The 15994-nt window shown below is 31.5% G+C and overlaps 1 non-coding gene across 1 annotated transcript; it reads left to right on the forward strand.

Moving 5' to 3' along the window:
• The first annotated feature begins 11909 nt into the window (after positions 1–11909).
• Trnal-caa (transfer RNA leucine (anticodon CAA)) lies at positions 11910–11987 on the forward strand. The gene has a single exon. It is a non-coding gene; the product is annotated as a tRNA-Leu (tRNA).
• Positions 11988–15994: the final 4007 nt, after the last annotated feature.

The following is a 15994-nucleotide window of genomic DNA, read 5'->3' on the forward strand; positions in this document are numbered from 1 at the left end:
AGCACTGGTGGGTGACTGTATCGTGGACTGTATTATGATCTCCCACTGACCAACTGTTTGCTGACGGTTTCTGACTAGTTTGGCTGTTTGCTAGAACAAACCTATTATTTCTCCTTCCTAACACAGTGAATATTTTTGTTTCTTTTTTCTGTAAAGTCGCAAATTTGGTTACATTATTGAGTAATAATTAAGTAATAAACAGAAAGAGTGCAATGCTGAATTTTTAATAATTATATATCAGGTTTTATTTCGAATACCTATAAAAAACAAATATTGATTTGTTTTACGAATTAAACACATTCCAAAATTTTGCAAAAATATAATACATTTCCAGAGTATTAGTAGTCCAATCGTGAGAGATTCGACATCTAAAATAGTCCGTTCTTTAACGGTAAAATATTGCAAAACCTCTAAATTTTAAAGAATCGCTTGGATTGACATGAAATTTGGCATACACAGAGCTAACAAGTCAAAGAAAAAAAGTGATATATCGTGCCGATATGTGCTTTTGCCTCGGGGGTGGTTTTCACCCCCTTTTGAGGGTGAAAAAATATTTGTTTAATTAAGTCCGGAAATGGATAAACTAACTAATTTTAAGTAACTTTTGTTCTATAGAGTTTTTTCACTAAGTCAATACTTTTCGAGTTATTTGCCAATGAATATGTTCATTTTTTCAACAAAATAACCACGCTTTTAGACGGTTTTTCGCAAATAACTCAAATAGTAAGTATTTTGTCGAAAAAACGTTCTTAGCAAAAATATGGCCTGTAAAAAATTAAAACAAAATGGTGTATATATCACGTCTCTATACCTAGTAGAAGAAGAGTTATAGCTAATTAAAAATAGGTTCATATTCGTCAAATTCCAAATGGAATATTTTAACTTGAAATAACCAAAAATGAAGCACATTTCGGGGAAAACTCATTACAACTTATTTGAAGTGTTTAAAAAGCTTCATTTTTGTTTTATAAAAAAAATTCTAGCATCAAAAGTAAACAAGTTACGCTGAAAATAAAGTTAGTCCCTTTTTTTGGTAAAAAAATCGGGAAAATCATCCCCTAATTAGTATCTTAAATGTACTTAATCGTTACGACTTCACAAGTTTCTTGACTTGTGTATGTATTGTTTATATGATCTGTAAGTTTTATCGGTTCAAAGTCCTTATGTTTGAAAGGGCTGTAGTTAAAAGAGGTTGAACGAGTTACTGATCACGAATGTATGAACACCAAATCTTAATCAATTTTTGTCTAACAGAAAAACAAAAAAATACATGATATTCAGAAAAGCAATACCGACTTTTTTTGTTTTTCGAGATTTTTGGTATCTCTAACAATTTTTAAGTTATTTTGAAAAAAAGCATATTTTTCAAATTTAAAATTTTTTATAACTTTACTTTAAAACCAAATTTTTTCAAAAATGAGCACTTTGAATCGATGAAACTTAGAAATCATATAAACACAACATAAGTCAAATAATTTTTGGAGCAGTATCGATTATTTTCATTTAAGTGGCTAATTAGGGGGTGGTCTTCCCGATTTTTTTTTTGCCAAAACAAAAATGACCAACTCTATTTTGAGCGTAACCTGCTTAAATTTAATGCTAGAGACTTTTTATAAAAACAGAAATAAAGCTTTTTTTAAACACTTTAAAAACGTTACAATGGGTTTTCTCCAAAAAGTGCTTAATTTTTTGGAAATTTCACTTCGAAATATTCTATTTGCAATGTGGTGAATATGAATCTATTTTTCATTGGCTACAACTCTGGTTCTATACGAAGTCCAGAGACCTAACGCGTACACCATTTTTTTTTTACTTATCTACAGGCTATATTTTTGCTAAGAACATTTTTTTCGACAAAATACTTATTTTTGAGTTATTTGCGAAAAACCGTCTAAAAATGTACCTAGTTATTTTATTGAAAAATAAATATATTCACTCGCAAATAACTCGAAAAGTGTTGACTTGGCCAAAAAGCTCTATAGAACAAAAGTTACTTAAAATTAGTCAGTTTATCCATTTCCGGACTTATTTTGGACATATATTTTTTCACCCCCAGGGCAAACGCACATATCGACACAATATCACTCTTTTTCTTTGACATGTAAGCTATGTCTGTGCCAAATTTCATGTCAATCCAAGCGGTTCTTTAAAATTTAGAGCAAAAAAACGTGAAAGAATGTATTAAAAATCATACGAAAAAGCTTAATTTTGTTGAGAATATAAATTTTGGGAGCACAAAAAGATGCAAAAATGTTTGGCACTCATATCTCCGGGCTTCCCCTTAATAATACCCCCCAAAAGAATCATAAAAATTGACAAAATATTTTGCTGATCAGGTTTTTCGTACGGTCTATCTGGTTGAAAACTTATTTTGTTTCCAACCTTGTAAATTTCAAATTATTTGTGAAATGAAATCTGTCTTCATGTTTTTTAGAGTCCGTCTAATTTACTTACCGTTACACGTCATTATCTACGCCAGAGGTCTAAGTTGACAGAGTTGCCAAAATATAAAAAAAATCATGAATCCATTTTAAATCAAATAGATCACATAATTATTGTAAACATGGATTATACAACAAAACAAATTAATGTTCAATGTAAATAAATAAAAACTTTAGAAATAGAAAACAAGAATTAAGTTATCATCTTACGTTAAAGTAAATAATAAAAACAGTAAATATAATAAAACAAATACTTACAGTAAAGAATATAAACAAATATGAAGTGTCATCACCGCAAGTGTCAAATAAATGTAATTAATTTATTCTAAAATGTCACATTCGTTCGATTACAGTTACAGTGTATTCCGAGCAAATGTGCTTCATAAAAACGCTTTATAATCTATTTATACAAATTATATGAAACGTATTATTGTATATTTCTTTAGGTTACCATTAATAGAAATCTTCAAATATTATTTCTACGCGTATATAATAAAATATGTCTAGTGGTTGTAATTGCAGTATACTAGGCAAAATGATTCTAAAAAAGAACACACCTACCGCCTAAATAGTTCATGTTGGTATCATGACGTGATTAAGTAGGTGTGTTCTTTTTAGAATCATTTTGCCTGGTACACTGGAATTACATTATTATTATTGTGACGTCATTATTATTATTGTGACGAATTATATTACTGTGACGTCACAGGCTATTACGCGGATGACGTGCAACGGTAAGTAAATTAGACGAAGATGTAGGTAATTAGAAAAAAGCCTGTCATTAGAAAAGTCTCACCGAAAAATCTCCTCGCTCTCTGAATCTTAAATATTAACTTGAAGAACCATAATTTATCACAGCGATTGCGAAAACTTAAAACTAGTGTAACAACATAATATATGCGATATTGTCACCCATACCTGTTCCTGTTACCTATACCTAGTGCGTAAAGAAATAAAAGTTTGTATCGTGTCACTTTCATCTTTTACGTACTAAAAGAAACTCCAAATAATACAGTCCATTCAACAAATCCAGAAAATACACCAACAACCCAGTGCCGGTTTATCCACTAGGCGCTTGGGGCGGGCGCCCAGGGGCCCGTTCCTTCTAATTATAAAAAAAATAAAGGCGCTAAATACATAATCTACATATTCTCCGAAAAAAATCTCATACGCAGATAAGCCAATACACTGCAAAAGCCTATATTCTATTGCTACATCTCTTCACGCCTATACACAGTGGAGTAGCCTAGCCCCGTTTCAGTATTTGTGGCGGGGCCCTTTTCCAAAAACTATAGAAAGTTGTCAGATTTAGCCATGTCTCGATTGTATCCAAAATAATCGCATAAACGGAGTTTTTTAAGTTTCTAATAATTTCATTTTGAATTATGGGTCCTAAATAATAATTTATCTCACTTTTCGGCTTTAAAATAAGTTCTTTTAAAATAGTTCAACGAAAGACAAAAATAGATATACATACATAAATCTAATTTATAGATAAAGAATAGATTATTCTCTAAAATGCCAATAACCAAACAATAGGTTCACACTCTTTCAAACATTCAAAAGTAAAGCAATTACAAAAATTGCAATTTGTCATCATACAGTGGCCTCTAAAGGGTCGTTTTCACGCTACGTCTTATTCTACGTTTTGTGTGTCATACAAAACTTACGACAAAACGTACGTTTTGAATAAGCGGATTTAATTTTTTCGATTTGACAAGACGTACGTTTTGCTGTTTTCACGTTACGTCTACGTCTTATTGTACGTTTTGTGTGATAGGACACATCCTATCACACAAACGTACAATAAGACGTAGCATGAAAACGAGCCTTAAGGCTAGCACTCCACTAGCGAGTTGTAGTCGCGGCGACAAAAATAAGCGCTGCCGTAGAAAATCTAGAGTCTAGAAAATTAGTCGCTGTTTTCAGAATCGCGAATTGAATTCTACTAGGATGTAACATCATCTTTTAGATGTTTTTTATTCTAGATAAAGAAGTAAGTAGTCAAGACGTCAATTATTAATACTTTATGCGAGAAACATAAAAACGATGTTGATGAAACCAAAGAAAACTTGCATAATGAAATTACCCATTTTGTAACGTTATGCCAAAATTTGAATAAATATACAATTTATGAAAAATTTGATGTCGTCCAGGATGTAAAGGCAACTTTTCCCAATATTTCAACTTTACTGCAAATTTATTTGACGCGTCAGGTGAGCGGTGTTTTTCGGCTTTAAAAAGAATAAAAATATATTTAAGGTCAAATTTGGGTCAAGAAAGTCTAGATGCATTATCACTATTGTATATAGAGAATGAAGAACTGGAGAAACTGAATTGTGATAATATTATATGGCAGTTTGCGGATGCTAAGTCAAGAAAAAGAGTGATCTAATTTTTGTCTTTATGTATTTTTTAGAATATGTTTTTTGCTTGTCATGTGTTGTTTTGAGGAATTTTCTGTTTTTATTTATGTTTTTATAAGTATTTTTTGGATTATTTTTTACGTTAGCTATTCTTCTTGTTTGTTTAAAAAAAATTACTTTATGCATTTTACAATGAATCTTTATAGTTAATGCATGTGTTTTCTTGTTAAAAAACTAACAACGAATAGAAATCAAGGGGGTCCCTAAACCTCCAGCGCCCACACTCAACGAAAAAGGTACGTAATATCAATAAAAATGTTAATTCAGACAACAAACGCAATACTTAAAATTTGTCCAATTCTTGGTTTTATTGGAACAACAAAGCGATGTTCATCAATTCATTATTTTCGTTAGTTTAGCCAATGTATTACGTTTATTGAATGGATGAACATTCATTAGGTATACCATATCATTTTATTGGTATTACGAACTCTGTTCACTGAGTCAACGAACACTAGTTATTGATATTACGAACTCTGTTCACTGAGTCAACGAACACTATTTATTGAAACAACAACGTCGTTAATTGACCGACGAAGACTATTCGTTGTGTCAATAACAGTGTTATTTCTCCTAACGTATTTCGTTTATTTCTACAATTATCTCCGTTTATTGTTACAATTAATTCCGTTTACTCCCACAATAAATACGGTTTTTCTTACAAGCAATTCTATTCATGCTTACAATCAGTTTCGTTCATTCCTACTATGAACGTATTTTATATTAATAATTACTGAATGCATTAGCTCAATGTATGATATTAATTGATTAATAATAATTTTCAAAATCCCCCTTTTTTGTCCTTAACCTAATGGACTTTACACTGTGTGATTTCTCATATGATTTCACTTATACAGTGCACTGGAATAAGTGTTACACTCCCCCCACCCCCTTATTAACTTATTTATTTTTAGCACATAAGCAAAACGCTCGGACAGGTCGATTTTTGAAATAATCAAAGTATATTATAACATCAATGTTTCGAACTTTACACGATCCCTCTTCAGGTGACAGGCGTAACTTTGATTTTTTTAAATGGGAAAGTACGTCATGTGAAGCTCATTTAAAAGCGTTTGAAATACTGATTCCAAAAATGTACATATAACACTTTAATCCTTTTTGAGAGCGCAGGAGCAAAATTTCGATCGAATTCTTTTTAAACGCATTTAATTTTTTTTGGAATCCTGAGAAAACTGATAAGTATTTTTGAAAAATTTAAAAGCAGAATAAAAGATTACATTATTACCGAGGGCAGAAATTCCCTTAGAATAAACAAAAAGTTTCTTTTGAATGGTATATTTGAAATTAAAAATCAATTGAAAATACTAAATTTTCTTACTAATGAAGTAAAAACCTCACATGTAGGTAGGTGGTATATAATTTATTAAAAAATTTTTTCTAAAAATGATCCAAGATGGATAAAATCACAAACGTTTTCGGACCAATCAGTCCATCATCAGGTGGTAGAAACTTCAGACCCAAAGTAGTTGGAACTAGCTACATATTTAGGTCAAAAGACCTTAATGTAATAATAATTATGCCATTTAGGCTACAAAAATGTCGACAATAAGTCGATGTCACAAGAAATTAAATTGCAACGGTATTACAAAGTGGTCTTCATCTTGGAGGCCAAGATGAAGACCACTTTGTAATACCGTTGCAATTTAATTTCTTGTGACATCGACTTATTGTCGACATTTTTGTAGCCTAAATGGCATAATTATTATTACATTAAGGTCTTTTGACCTAAATATGTAGCTAGTTCCAACTACTTTGGATCTGAAGTTTCTACCACCTGATGATGGACTGATTGGTCCGAAAACGTTTGTGATTTTATCCATCTTGGATCATTTTTAGAAAAAAAATTTTAATAAATTATATACCACCTACCTACATGTGAGGTTTTTACTTCATTAGTAAGTTTTTATTATGGTATACAGCCAATGAGAGGAATCTTTTCCTTTATATTTTACTAAATTTTCTATTTTTCACCCCTGTGACTTATTAAAATAACCATTATAGAAGATCTCAGGGACTTCAGACCCTCGATAATACTGTAATATTTTATTCTGCGCTTAAATTTTCAAAATATTTCACGATAAGGGACACACGAAAACTTCCTTCTACTACGGACTACACTTGGAAACGAAATGAACCTACCACTCTACTACTTCGGTAGAGGTAACAGCATTGTTTAACAAAGAATTCTTTTTAAATTTTTTTAAACACATTTCAAATGATCAAGCAAAACATTTATTGTCTCAACAACTACGATTATTGTCAAAATGACGCATTGATTGTGGGTATTAAACGCAGTAGTAGATTGATTAATGCATTTGTTGTCACAACAATCAGTTTACATCTATACAATAATCATATATTACTCTATATTAACAACACTTGTACATTGTTTTAATGGAATCTGTACGTTGTCACGATAAACCAAGGTAATTGCTTGTCATGTAGGAAATCAAGAAAGTGAGTTGCTGTCACAATTAACAATATTTATTAAATATACGAAACTAAGTTATTGGCTGAATAAATTGAGTGTTATTGATTAATGTAGTCTAGTTATTTTCACAATTATTATTTAATCATTGTGACAATAACCAAATACATTCGTCAGTGTCTAAAAGTTCGTTGAAACAACCAAATAAATTGTTGTTACAACGAAATACTATTCAATAATCACTGTTAACCAATATTACGAACTAAATTTTTTTGAGTGCAGAGCCCGAAGTTAGGTTAAACCCTCACTGCGAACAACCCCAGAGAAGACAAGCTAGTTGAAGATTCTGGAATAAACAATTCAATCTCAAGCCGCCTGCCTTTCCTCCACTATTTTTTTCTCGCTTTTACCTATATACTTTTGATAATTCGCCTTAAGTTATGTTTGCTATTGTTTTTCTTCTTTTTCTTCTTCCTCTTTTTAAGCCATTCAGCTTGTTCATTGGTGGATTGATACCTCTATCGAAGGTTGTCACTCCATCTTTTGACCTCAGCATTTTGTTCTTATTCGTATTGGTTGTTATTAGGGTCGTGAAAAAGTTCAAAGATTTTTCCGAGGATTTTTCTCTCATAGGACCATAGTACCATTCAGAACCATAGTATTATTTACAATTATACTAATTTAATATGTATAATCTTATTTATACTCTCGTGTATTCTGGTCTAATAATATGTAAATATTGTGAAATAATATACACTCTTGCTTTTCCGAAAAAACCAATTTAAAATACTGATCAACGTTTACTGTATCTCCAGTCAACTCTCCATACAAATGATCCCGATATTGCATGCAAGAATAGCTGCGAACGACCATAGAGAAAACGCTGTTTGCATTTTCCTTTGTACCCAAAAAATACAAAAAATCTTTTATTAGCCCTCCTTTTTAATTTGAGACCACCACAACGAGCAGAGAATGAAAAATTCAACAATAAACTCGGCCGGGTAATCATTAGAATTGTAATAAAGTCGCAGTTTACGATGCCCTCCTTTTATTGGTGCTAATAGTGTTATTTTTTGCAGAGGGTCGCCGGCTCTTTATATTGTGGAATTTCGCCATCGCCAGGCAAACCCCGTCTGTTGACGGGTAGACTGCAAAGGAGGGTCCGTGGTTGGTAGACGTGTACAGTGTACATTTTCCGATCTCTTTTCATGATAAAATACGTTAAAAAAACAAATCAGGACAGAGTAGTTGATTATTATAATTCGAAGATAAAATATTCGGAGAATGGGGAACGAGAAAACTAATTCTACAGGGTAGCGAGAAAATATGGAAACACGGTAATTTCTAGGAAACCGCTCAAACAACATTAACGATTATTTCGATTAAACAATAGCTTGATAACTCACCTTGTCAAGTTTTAGCACTGAATATTAGGGGCGTTTGAGTTTGATCAACTTTCGTCAATCATAAATAAATATTTAACCCGTTTAAAGTGAGTTATCAAATTTTTACGCAATATGGAGGAAAATAAAATACATTTTATGAAGTAGTAATCTCAAAAACGTCAATTTTGGAGTTTTTAAGTTATACTACTAAGACGACCATATATATTATTTTACTATTTACTCGCAAAAATCTTGGCTTTTTTCTTTAATTCCTGGGCGTTTTTGCCCAGGTTGCGTTAGCTTCCTCCGCAATACTTATGTGTGATGCAAAGGTGATGGTTTAAAAATTATGATCCTATTGTTCATATCTTTGCCGTAAATGCCGGTCAAATTTGACCGGTTGTATCTCAGGAACCACTCATCACAATTTAACGTTTTTGCTTTTAAAAGAAGCGTCCTACCGCTTATTTTCCCATACCGTTTTCGTGATTTAATTTAATCTAATATTTCCCGAGATATTCTATTTGTTTATAAGATAAAACATTGTTTATGATTTTAAAATATTCCTGAGGTCGCTTAAATACTCCAATTTCAATTTTTTAAAGTACATTAGATAGGTACAGTGTATTTTTATACAAAAATCATAGTTATTCCTATGTAACATAATTATTTTGGTTATTATAGCGACCGTAAATTTTTAAATAACAATTCAATTGTTGCTAAACTGTTCATTCAATTTCCATCGTTTTCTGGAACAATTACCCACATAACAATTTCATGTTCTTAGTAGAATCATAGAACATACTTTTCAGAAAAAGTATATACTGAGAATATGCGTAATTACCATTGCGAATGTGCAGAGCAGATACTGAGTATATACTACATTACAGTATTTAAACGTTCTATGTATATACTTAGAATGTACTACCGCACTTCTTTTCAGTATATACCAAAAACATACTTTTTAGAAGGTTCTAAGGAGGTGCTATAAACCTTCTATTTATATACTTAGAATGTACTATCGCACATATTTTTAGTATATGGGAAGGATATTCCAAGGAAGTGCTATATACCTTCTAGTTATATACCTACTTAGAATGTACTGTCGCACATATTTTTAGTATATGGGAAGAATATTCCGAGGAAGTGCTATATACCTTCTATTTATATACTTAGAATGTACTATCGCACATATTTTTAGTATATGGGAAGAATATTCCTAGGATGTGCTATATATCTCAGAAGTATGTTTTCAACATCACCCAATCTCATCCTAGGTTCTACTAATATATTATATTTATATATTCTAATTGCATATGAGAATGTAGTTATTACATTCTACAATATTACGTAAAAAGTAAGTATAAAATATATAAACTTTAGTTAGTTATATAGGTACCTATGTATAATAAATATTATATGGGTAAATAGGTATGTATAAAATATAAGTAATTTATTTAGTTATTATGCGCACACCAAAATAAAAGCTTATATATTATATAATAGCGAAATATATATAATATATATGTAAATTACTAAAATTTATAGGTATCTATATACATTATACATACTTTTACTTAGTAGGTATTTAGGAAATATTGAAGTACCAATATGAATTTAATATTTTCAAGCTGCTTTTTATGTTCTTAAAAATGTTTTAGTCCTTGTAGCTAGAAATACTTCGTCTCCACTTTGTCCTAACAGCGTAGACATAAATCCCTAACTTTACTGTACTGGAACTGGAACCCCACCCCCTCATCTATGAACTGGAAACTATTTTCATATTTTGCCCTTCCTTTGTGCAGGTATAAAATATGCAATGCAAGGGTCAGAATGACAATGAATGGCCGTTTCCGGATTCCCGAAAATTATAGGTAAAAATACTCATGGTATAAACTCAAATCAAAATGGTATTGAAAACGAAACGAGAATTTCTCATTTTTCTTCAATAGAATTAAGTTTTAAACTTCTTTACCATACAATTAAAGCGGTTTAAAAAAATGAATTAGATAGTTCAGTGTTCAGTAGTACCTACCAAAATACCTAAACTTTATTAATTATTCTTAACGCGAAGTTGATAATCTATAGGCTAACATTATTCTTCTTCCTATAGGTACATACAGTACCTATATTCTTTTTAAGATATTTTAAAAGTATATACAAGTATGTGTTAAGCATATACTTACGCATACACTAAGAATATTCGATTAAGGTATATTCTAAGAATAAACTTTTACGAACATTCCGAGATACTACGTACACGAATTTGCTCAGTATATTCGGTGCAAGAATATTCTTTGAAGCACATGCAAAGAACATGAAATTTAGAATGTTTTTTATGGTACATGCTATGCTAGTACTACGAATATACTTAAAAGGATATACTTCGACGAATGTTGGTAGGATATGCTTAGAACATGATTCGAACATCATTGTTATGTGGGTATAATCTATACAAAAAGAGCTTTTATGCTACTAAAGTTATTTAGCTATTGATAAACAATTACCTATCTAAAATTTTAGTTAAAAATTAAAGATTTTATTGGAAAAACCGGCATTTTCCGGGGAAAATTTTTGTTGAAGTAAATCGGGAAAAACACGCCTCTATGCAGAATTGAATTACGGTGAATTTTTATTTAAGTGTTTTTGGTATAAAGTTAAAATCTTTGGAGTTATAGAGCAGAAATTGAAAAAACATGACTTTCGGGCGCCATCTTGGTTATAAAAAAGTAGCACACTATCTGCGGACTTTACATACCTATATTATAAATATATGCAATCATAAGATTCGATTTTAGCAATAAAATTGCTGGTAAATAACTTTTCCCAAAAATGGCATGTTCTCCGATAATGTGCCCCAGACTATAAGTATTATATTGATATTTAGTAGTTAATAAAAAAAATAATAATAGTGGATATATAGGATCGTTTCCAATAGTTGTTGAATTTTGTAACAAGTCAATAGCTTACAATAATATATTATCAATATATTTGTATAAAACCGTAGTTTAAATGTATCGATTGTGTGTGTATCGATTACAACATAAGTATTTAATTGGTCCAATAAAATGATTTCTGATTTTAAAAATATAAAAACAAAGCTGTGAAGACATCATACAAATGAAATTTTTAGTGACAATACTCTTTATTGACTGGACGATTAGTAAATACCATACTCCATTTACTTATAAAAATTTACCCACGACTTGGCGCGTTAGCTCAGTGGTAAGAGCACCATACTCAATTTGGCTCATGGTGGTCGTAGGTTCGAATCCTACACGCGCCAATTTTTTTTTTTATTTTTGAACAACCTAAAATTTGTTATTTTCTTATAGAATATTTTAATAAAAACCAGTTTTAACACCTCGATATTTTTTTTTTATTTAAAACACTATTCCACGAACAAACACGCAGGGTTATCAGTGATAGTAGGATGGCAAATAGGACTTTTCATCGATTGTCATTTGTTTCGAGCTTCTGTCATGTGTTTCTGATATTAATATATATACGTCATACGTTATTGGTTTTACCAATGGTACAAAGCAAAGACGTATGACGTAGATATCTTAATATTCTACGACACATGACAGAAGCTCGAAACAAATGACTGATGAAGAGGCCTATACCTACAATAGTTTTAATATGATTACATTAAAAAATAGTATAATACAATTTTATATAACTTAAATAATTTAACACATTTAAATTTTTATCCGTCAGGATGGATTTGAGGCAGTCTGAAATGCCATGTATTCTTCTTTCATTTTGGAAACATGGACAGTCAAATAGGAAGTGTTTTACTGTCAATGAAGTGAATCAGTTGTTGCAAAAGGGTGGTGAATCTTTACTGAACAAAAATTAGTGTATGAGAGCAGTATGACTGATTCCTAAACGGTTAATCATTAATTGATCTCGTCTACTTGTGGTGTTATTCAAAGAGCTGTTCACCTGTGGGTATATTGTGTTTAATTTGTTTCATGAATTACCTTGAACGTTATATACTATTTTTATTGGGATTAAGCCACTGAGATTTTGAAGAGAGAGGTTTGTTTATTATAAGTAAAAAGGTGAATATTGGTCCGAATACGAGGTTCAAGAGCAGTCATACGATTAGAATTTAAGGAATTTGATCTAAATTACAAGATAGTAGGACGGCGAAGGAGAATAGTTGATTCACTTGTTAACCCGCCGTTACACGCGTCTTCTATTGTGACGTGGTTGCACGCGTATGAACGTCGCCCTCACCTACATCAATTCGACTTATTTCGAGGAAGAATGAATGCCAACATGTATAAATATAAAATGGGTTGTACTCACATATTATAGAAAGTCTCGTAAACCAATTTTTTTTATTAATTTAACAAAACAAAAGTAAAAATAATATAGATCAAAAGCAAGTTTTCTTAATTTTCAATTTCAGCAAGCCACTGAAGAAATTAACGTTCTTTACGAGAATTAATTTTACTAAAAATACAAATTAAAATTAACAACTGTTCTGAAGCTATTTCTTTGTGGCATTTATGTAATTAACTATTAATATTTTGTATTTTGATAACGACGTCCGAGGTTGAACTCGAAACGTCAATAAAATCAATTTTTCAAGTTAAATTGTGGCGTATTTCCCAATTAAAATAGGTAAATTTAAAAATGGGTTCTTAACCAGTGGCGCACCTAGAATTTTCCTCTGGGGTGGAGGGGGGTTTGCTTGGGCACAGAAAGTTTTTTGTACTGTTTGTGAAAGACAAGTTACATTTTCCTACTTTCTTTTATATATATTTCTATATGCTCTGGGGGGGATTTTAACCCCCAAACCCCCTCTCGGTGTGCCACTGTTCCTAACCTAATCCAAACAATAATATTTTAATTAAACCTACCTAAATATTAAATAAAAACCTAAAAGTTTCTTTGAGATAACAGAAACGTGATTTCACCGTGATTGCACGCACAGTGAGGAATTCCCTCACTTGAAGAGGAATGTCTCTTCTTTCAACTATCACACAGCACACTGACCGCCTGAAATATTCTTTAACTTTTTCATACCCTCTCATGAACCATGCTAAAGGCATTCCTGGGTGCTTAAGGTTATCGTATTAGTTTACACAATTTTATTGGTTATAAACAAATATGGTGAGGGATTCCCTCATAGCGCGTGTAATGGCGGGTTAAAGAATATTTTTATAACTAAATTTCTTTTTGAAGACAAGGTGTACTTATATACAGTTGGAACTTTTCAAATTCAATCGTCGGAAACAATATAAAGATCGACTCATGTTTTACGGAACGTCAACGTCCTGTCACGGATGGGCAACGTCCTGTCACGGACGGGCAACGTCCTGTCAAAATAAAAATATTCTGTATTGTGTTTTAAGCCAAAGCCCAGAGAACGCAAAATAGAATTCTATTTTGCTGACGTCACAAAATAGAATTTTGTGACGTTTCTAGGCAACGTGACGTCACTAAAATAGAATTCTATTTTGCGTGCTCCTGCACTACAGAGGATCTTCTCATATGTCAGCACCATCACGGAACGTCCCGTTCTCAGAACGTTAACGTTTCTCTAAAACAATAGTTTGACGTGACGTTCTATGTCATTGCCTGTCCGCTCCTGGGGTGAGAGCACGCCAAATGGAATCCTATTTTTCTGACGTCACAAAATCGAGTTTCATAACGGGAGAATTGACGGTTGCTAGGCAACGTGACGTCACTAAAATAGAATTCTATTTGGCGGGCTCTCACCCCTGCACATTTCTAGTATACGAATGCGAAAACTACAATACCGGCCGTCAATCAATTGCATATTTGGCGAGATCGTCTCTTCAGTTTGAAGTTTGAACTAAACAATTCCCGATCACTGAATCCACAAATCTGAAGTATTTATAAAAGCAAGTTTATTATTATAAATTCAAGTCGTCATATAGTTCTTTAAACATAGTCCAGAGAAATAAGATTCTTCTCGTTACACATCCCCCTCCAGGCCGAAACCAAATTTTTTGAGTAGTATGGACATCTATATTATTAACCTATATGTTTCCTGCAGCCGATTTTGATGATATACATAGTTATAAACAAATGAAGATCAAAAAAGGCTAAATTTTCGCTTTTTTCGTCTATTACCAAAAAGTTAAGCACTTTTTGCTTATTTATAAACAATTAGAATAACTTTTTAGCCGTTACCTGTAAAAAAATTATTTTTTCATATTTAGAAAGACTGAATTTTTATACACATTTAGAAAGAAAAACAACTGTCCTAGAACAATTAGGGACAAAGTTAGCCCCCCACCCCCCATTTATTTAATTGTTTTTGCAAAATAATTTTGCATTATTTATAATTATTTTTTGTAATTTTTTTTTAATTAAATTAATACTGTAAATTTCCTTCTTCCATAAAATATCCAAAGTATTACTGTACCTTCATTATTTTCTGACTTACAGTGTTGCAAAGAAATAAATTTGGGGTAAACAAATTAAATAACTTTTAAACTATTTGACCAATTTCTTTGAAATCTAGGGTATGGATTAAGCACCATAAGTATCAGCATTCCGTATAATAAGAAGATTCATAAGTTTTGAATATTTATAAAAACTCAAAATTTATGATTTATTTTGCAATTTTATAAGCAACCGATAAGGATAGACATATTAAGCGAACGCCATATTGAAGTTTTTTATACCGTTTATGAGTTTCTTACTCTCAAATTTGTTTAAAATGCCTGTTTTCTTAGTAATAGACGAAAAAAGCGAAAATTTACCGTTTTTTTATCTTCATTTGCTTATAACTATGTATATCATCAAAATCGGCTGCAGGAAATATATAGGTTATTATTATAGATGTCCATATTACTCAAAAAATTTGGTTTCGACCTGGAGGGGGTTGTGTCACCAACAGACTATATTTTTTCCTTATTTCTCTGAACTAACAATGTATGTATGGTACTCCCATACGTATTTTCTATTAAGAAACATCCGTCGTTCCCACAACTTTTACTTAGGCTTATTGCTTTCCTGTATCCCTTCGTCCAACATTAATGCAATTATTGCTAATTTTTTTTTGTTTAATTTGCTGACCGTTTTGTTGTAATTGAACGACGCGCGACGTGAGAAACCGTGCTGTCCCCACTACCACTACCCTTCAATGAGTTCAATGTCTACAGTGAAGGTGAAGCAGTATTTTAAGAAGCGCTCTCAGATTCAATAGAAGGTATAAATATCACTATCAATGGAGAAGTTTTGAACAACTTACGTTTTGTAGACGATACAGTAATAATAACCGATAACAACAATGATTTACAGAAC

The sequence above is a fragment of the Diabrotica virgifera genome, chromosome 1 (assembly GCF_917563875.1).
Source record: "Diabrotica virgifera virgifera chromosome 1, PGI_DIABVI_V3a".
Classification (NCBI taxonomy): Eukaryota; Metazoa; Arthropoda; class Insecta; order Coleoptera; family Chrysomelidae; genus Diabrotica; species Diabrotica virgifera.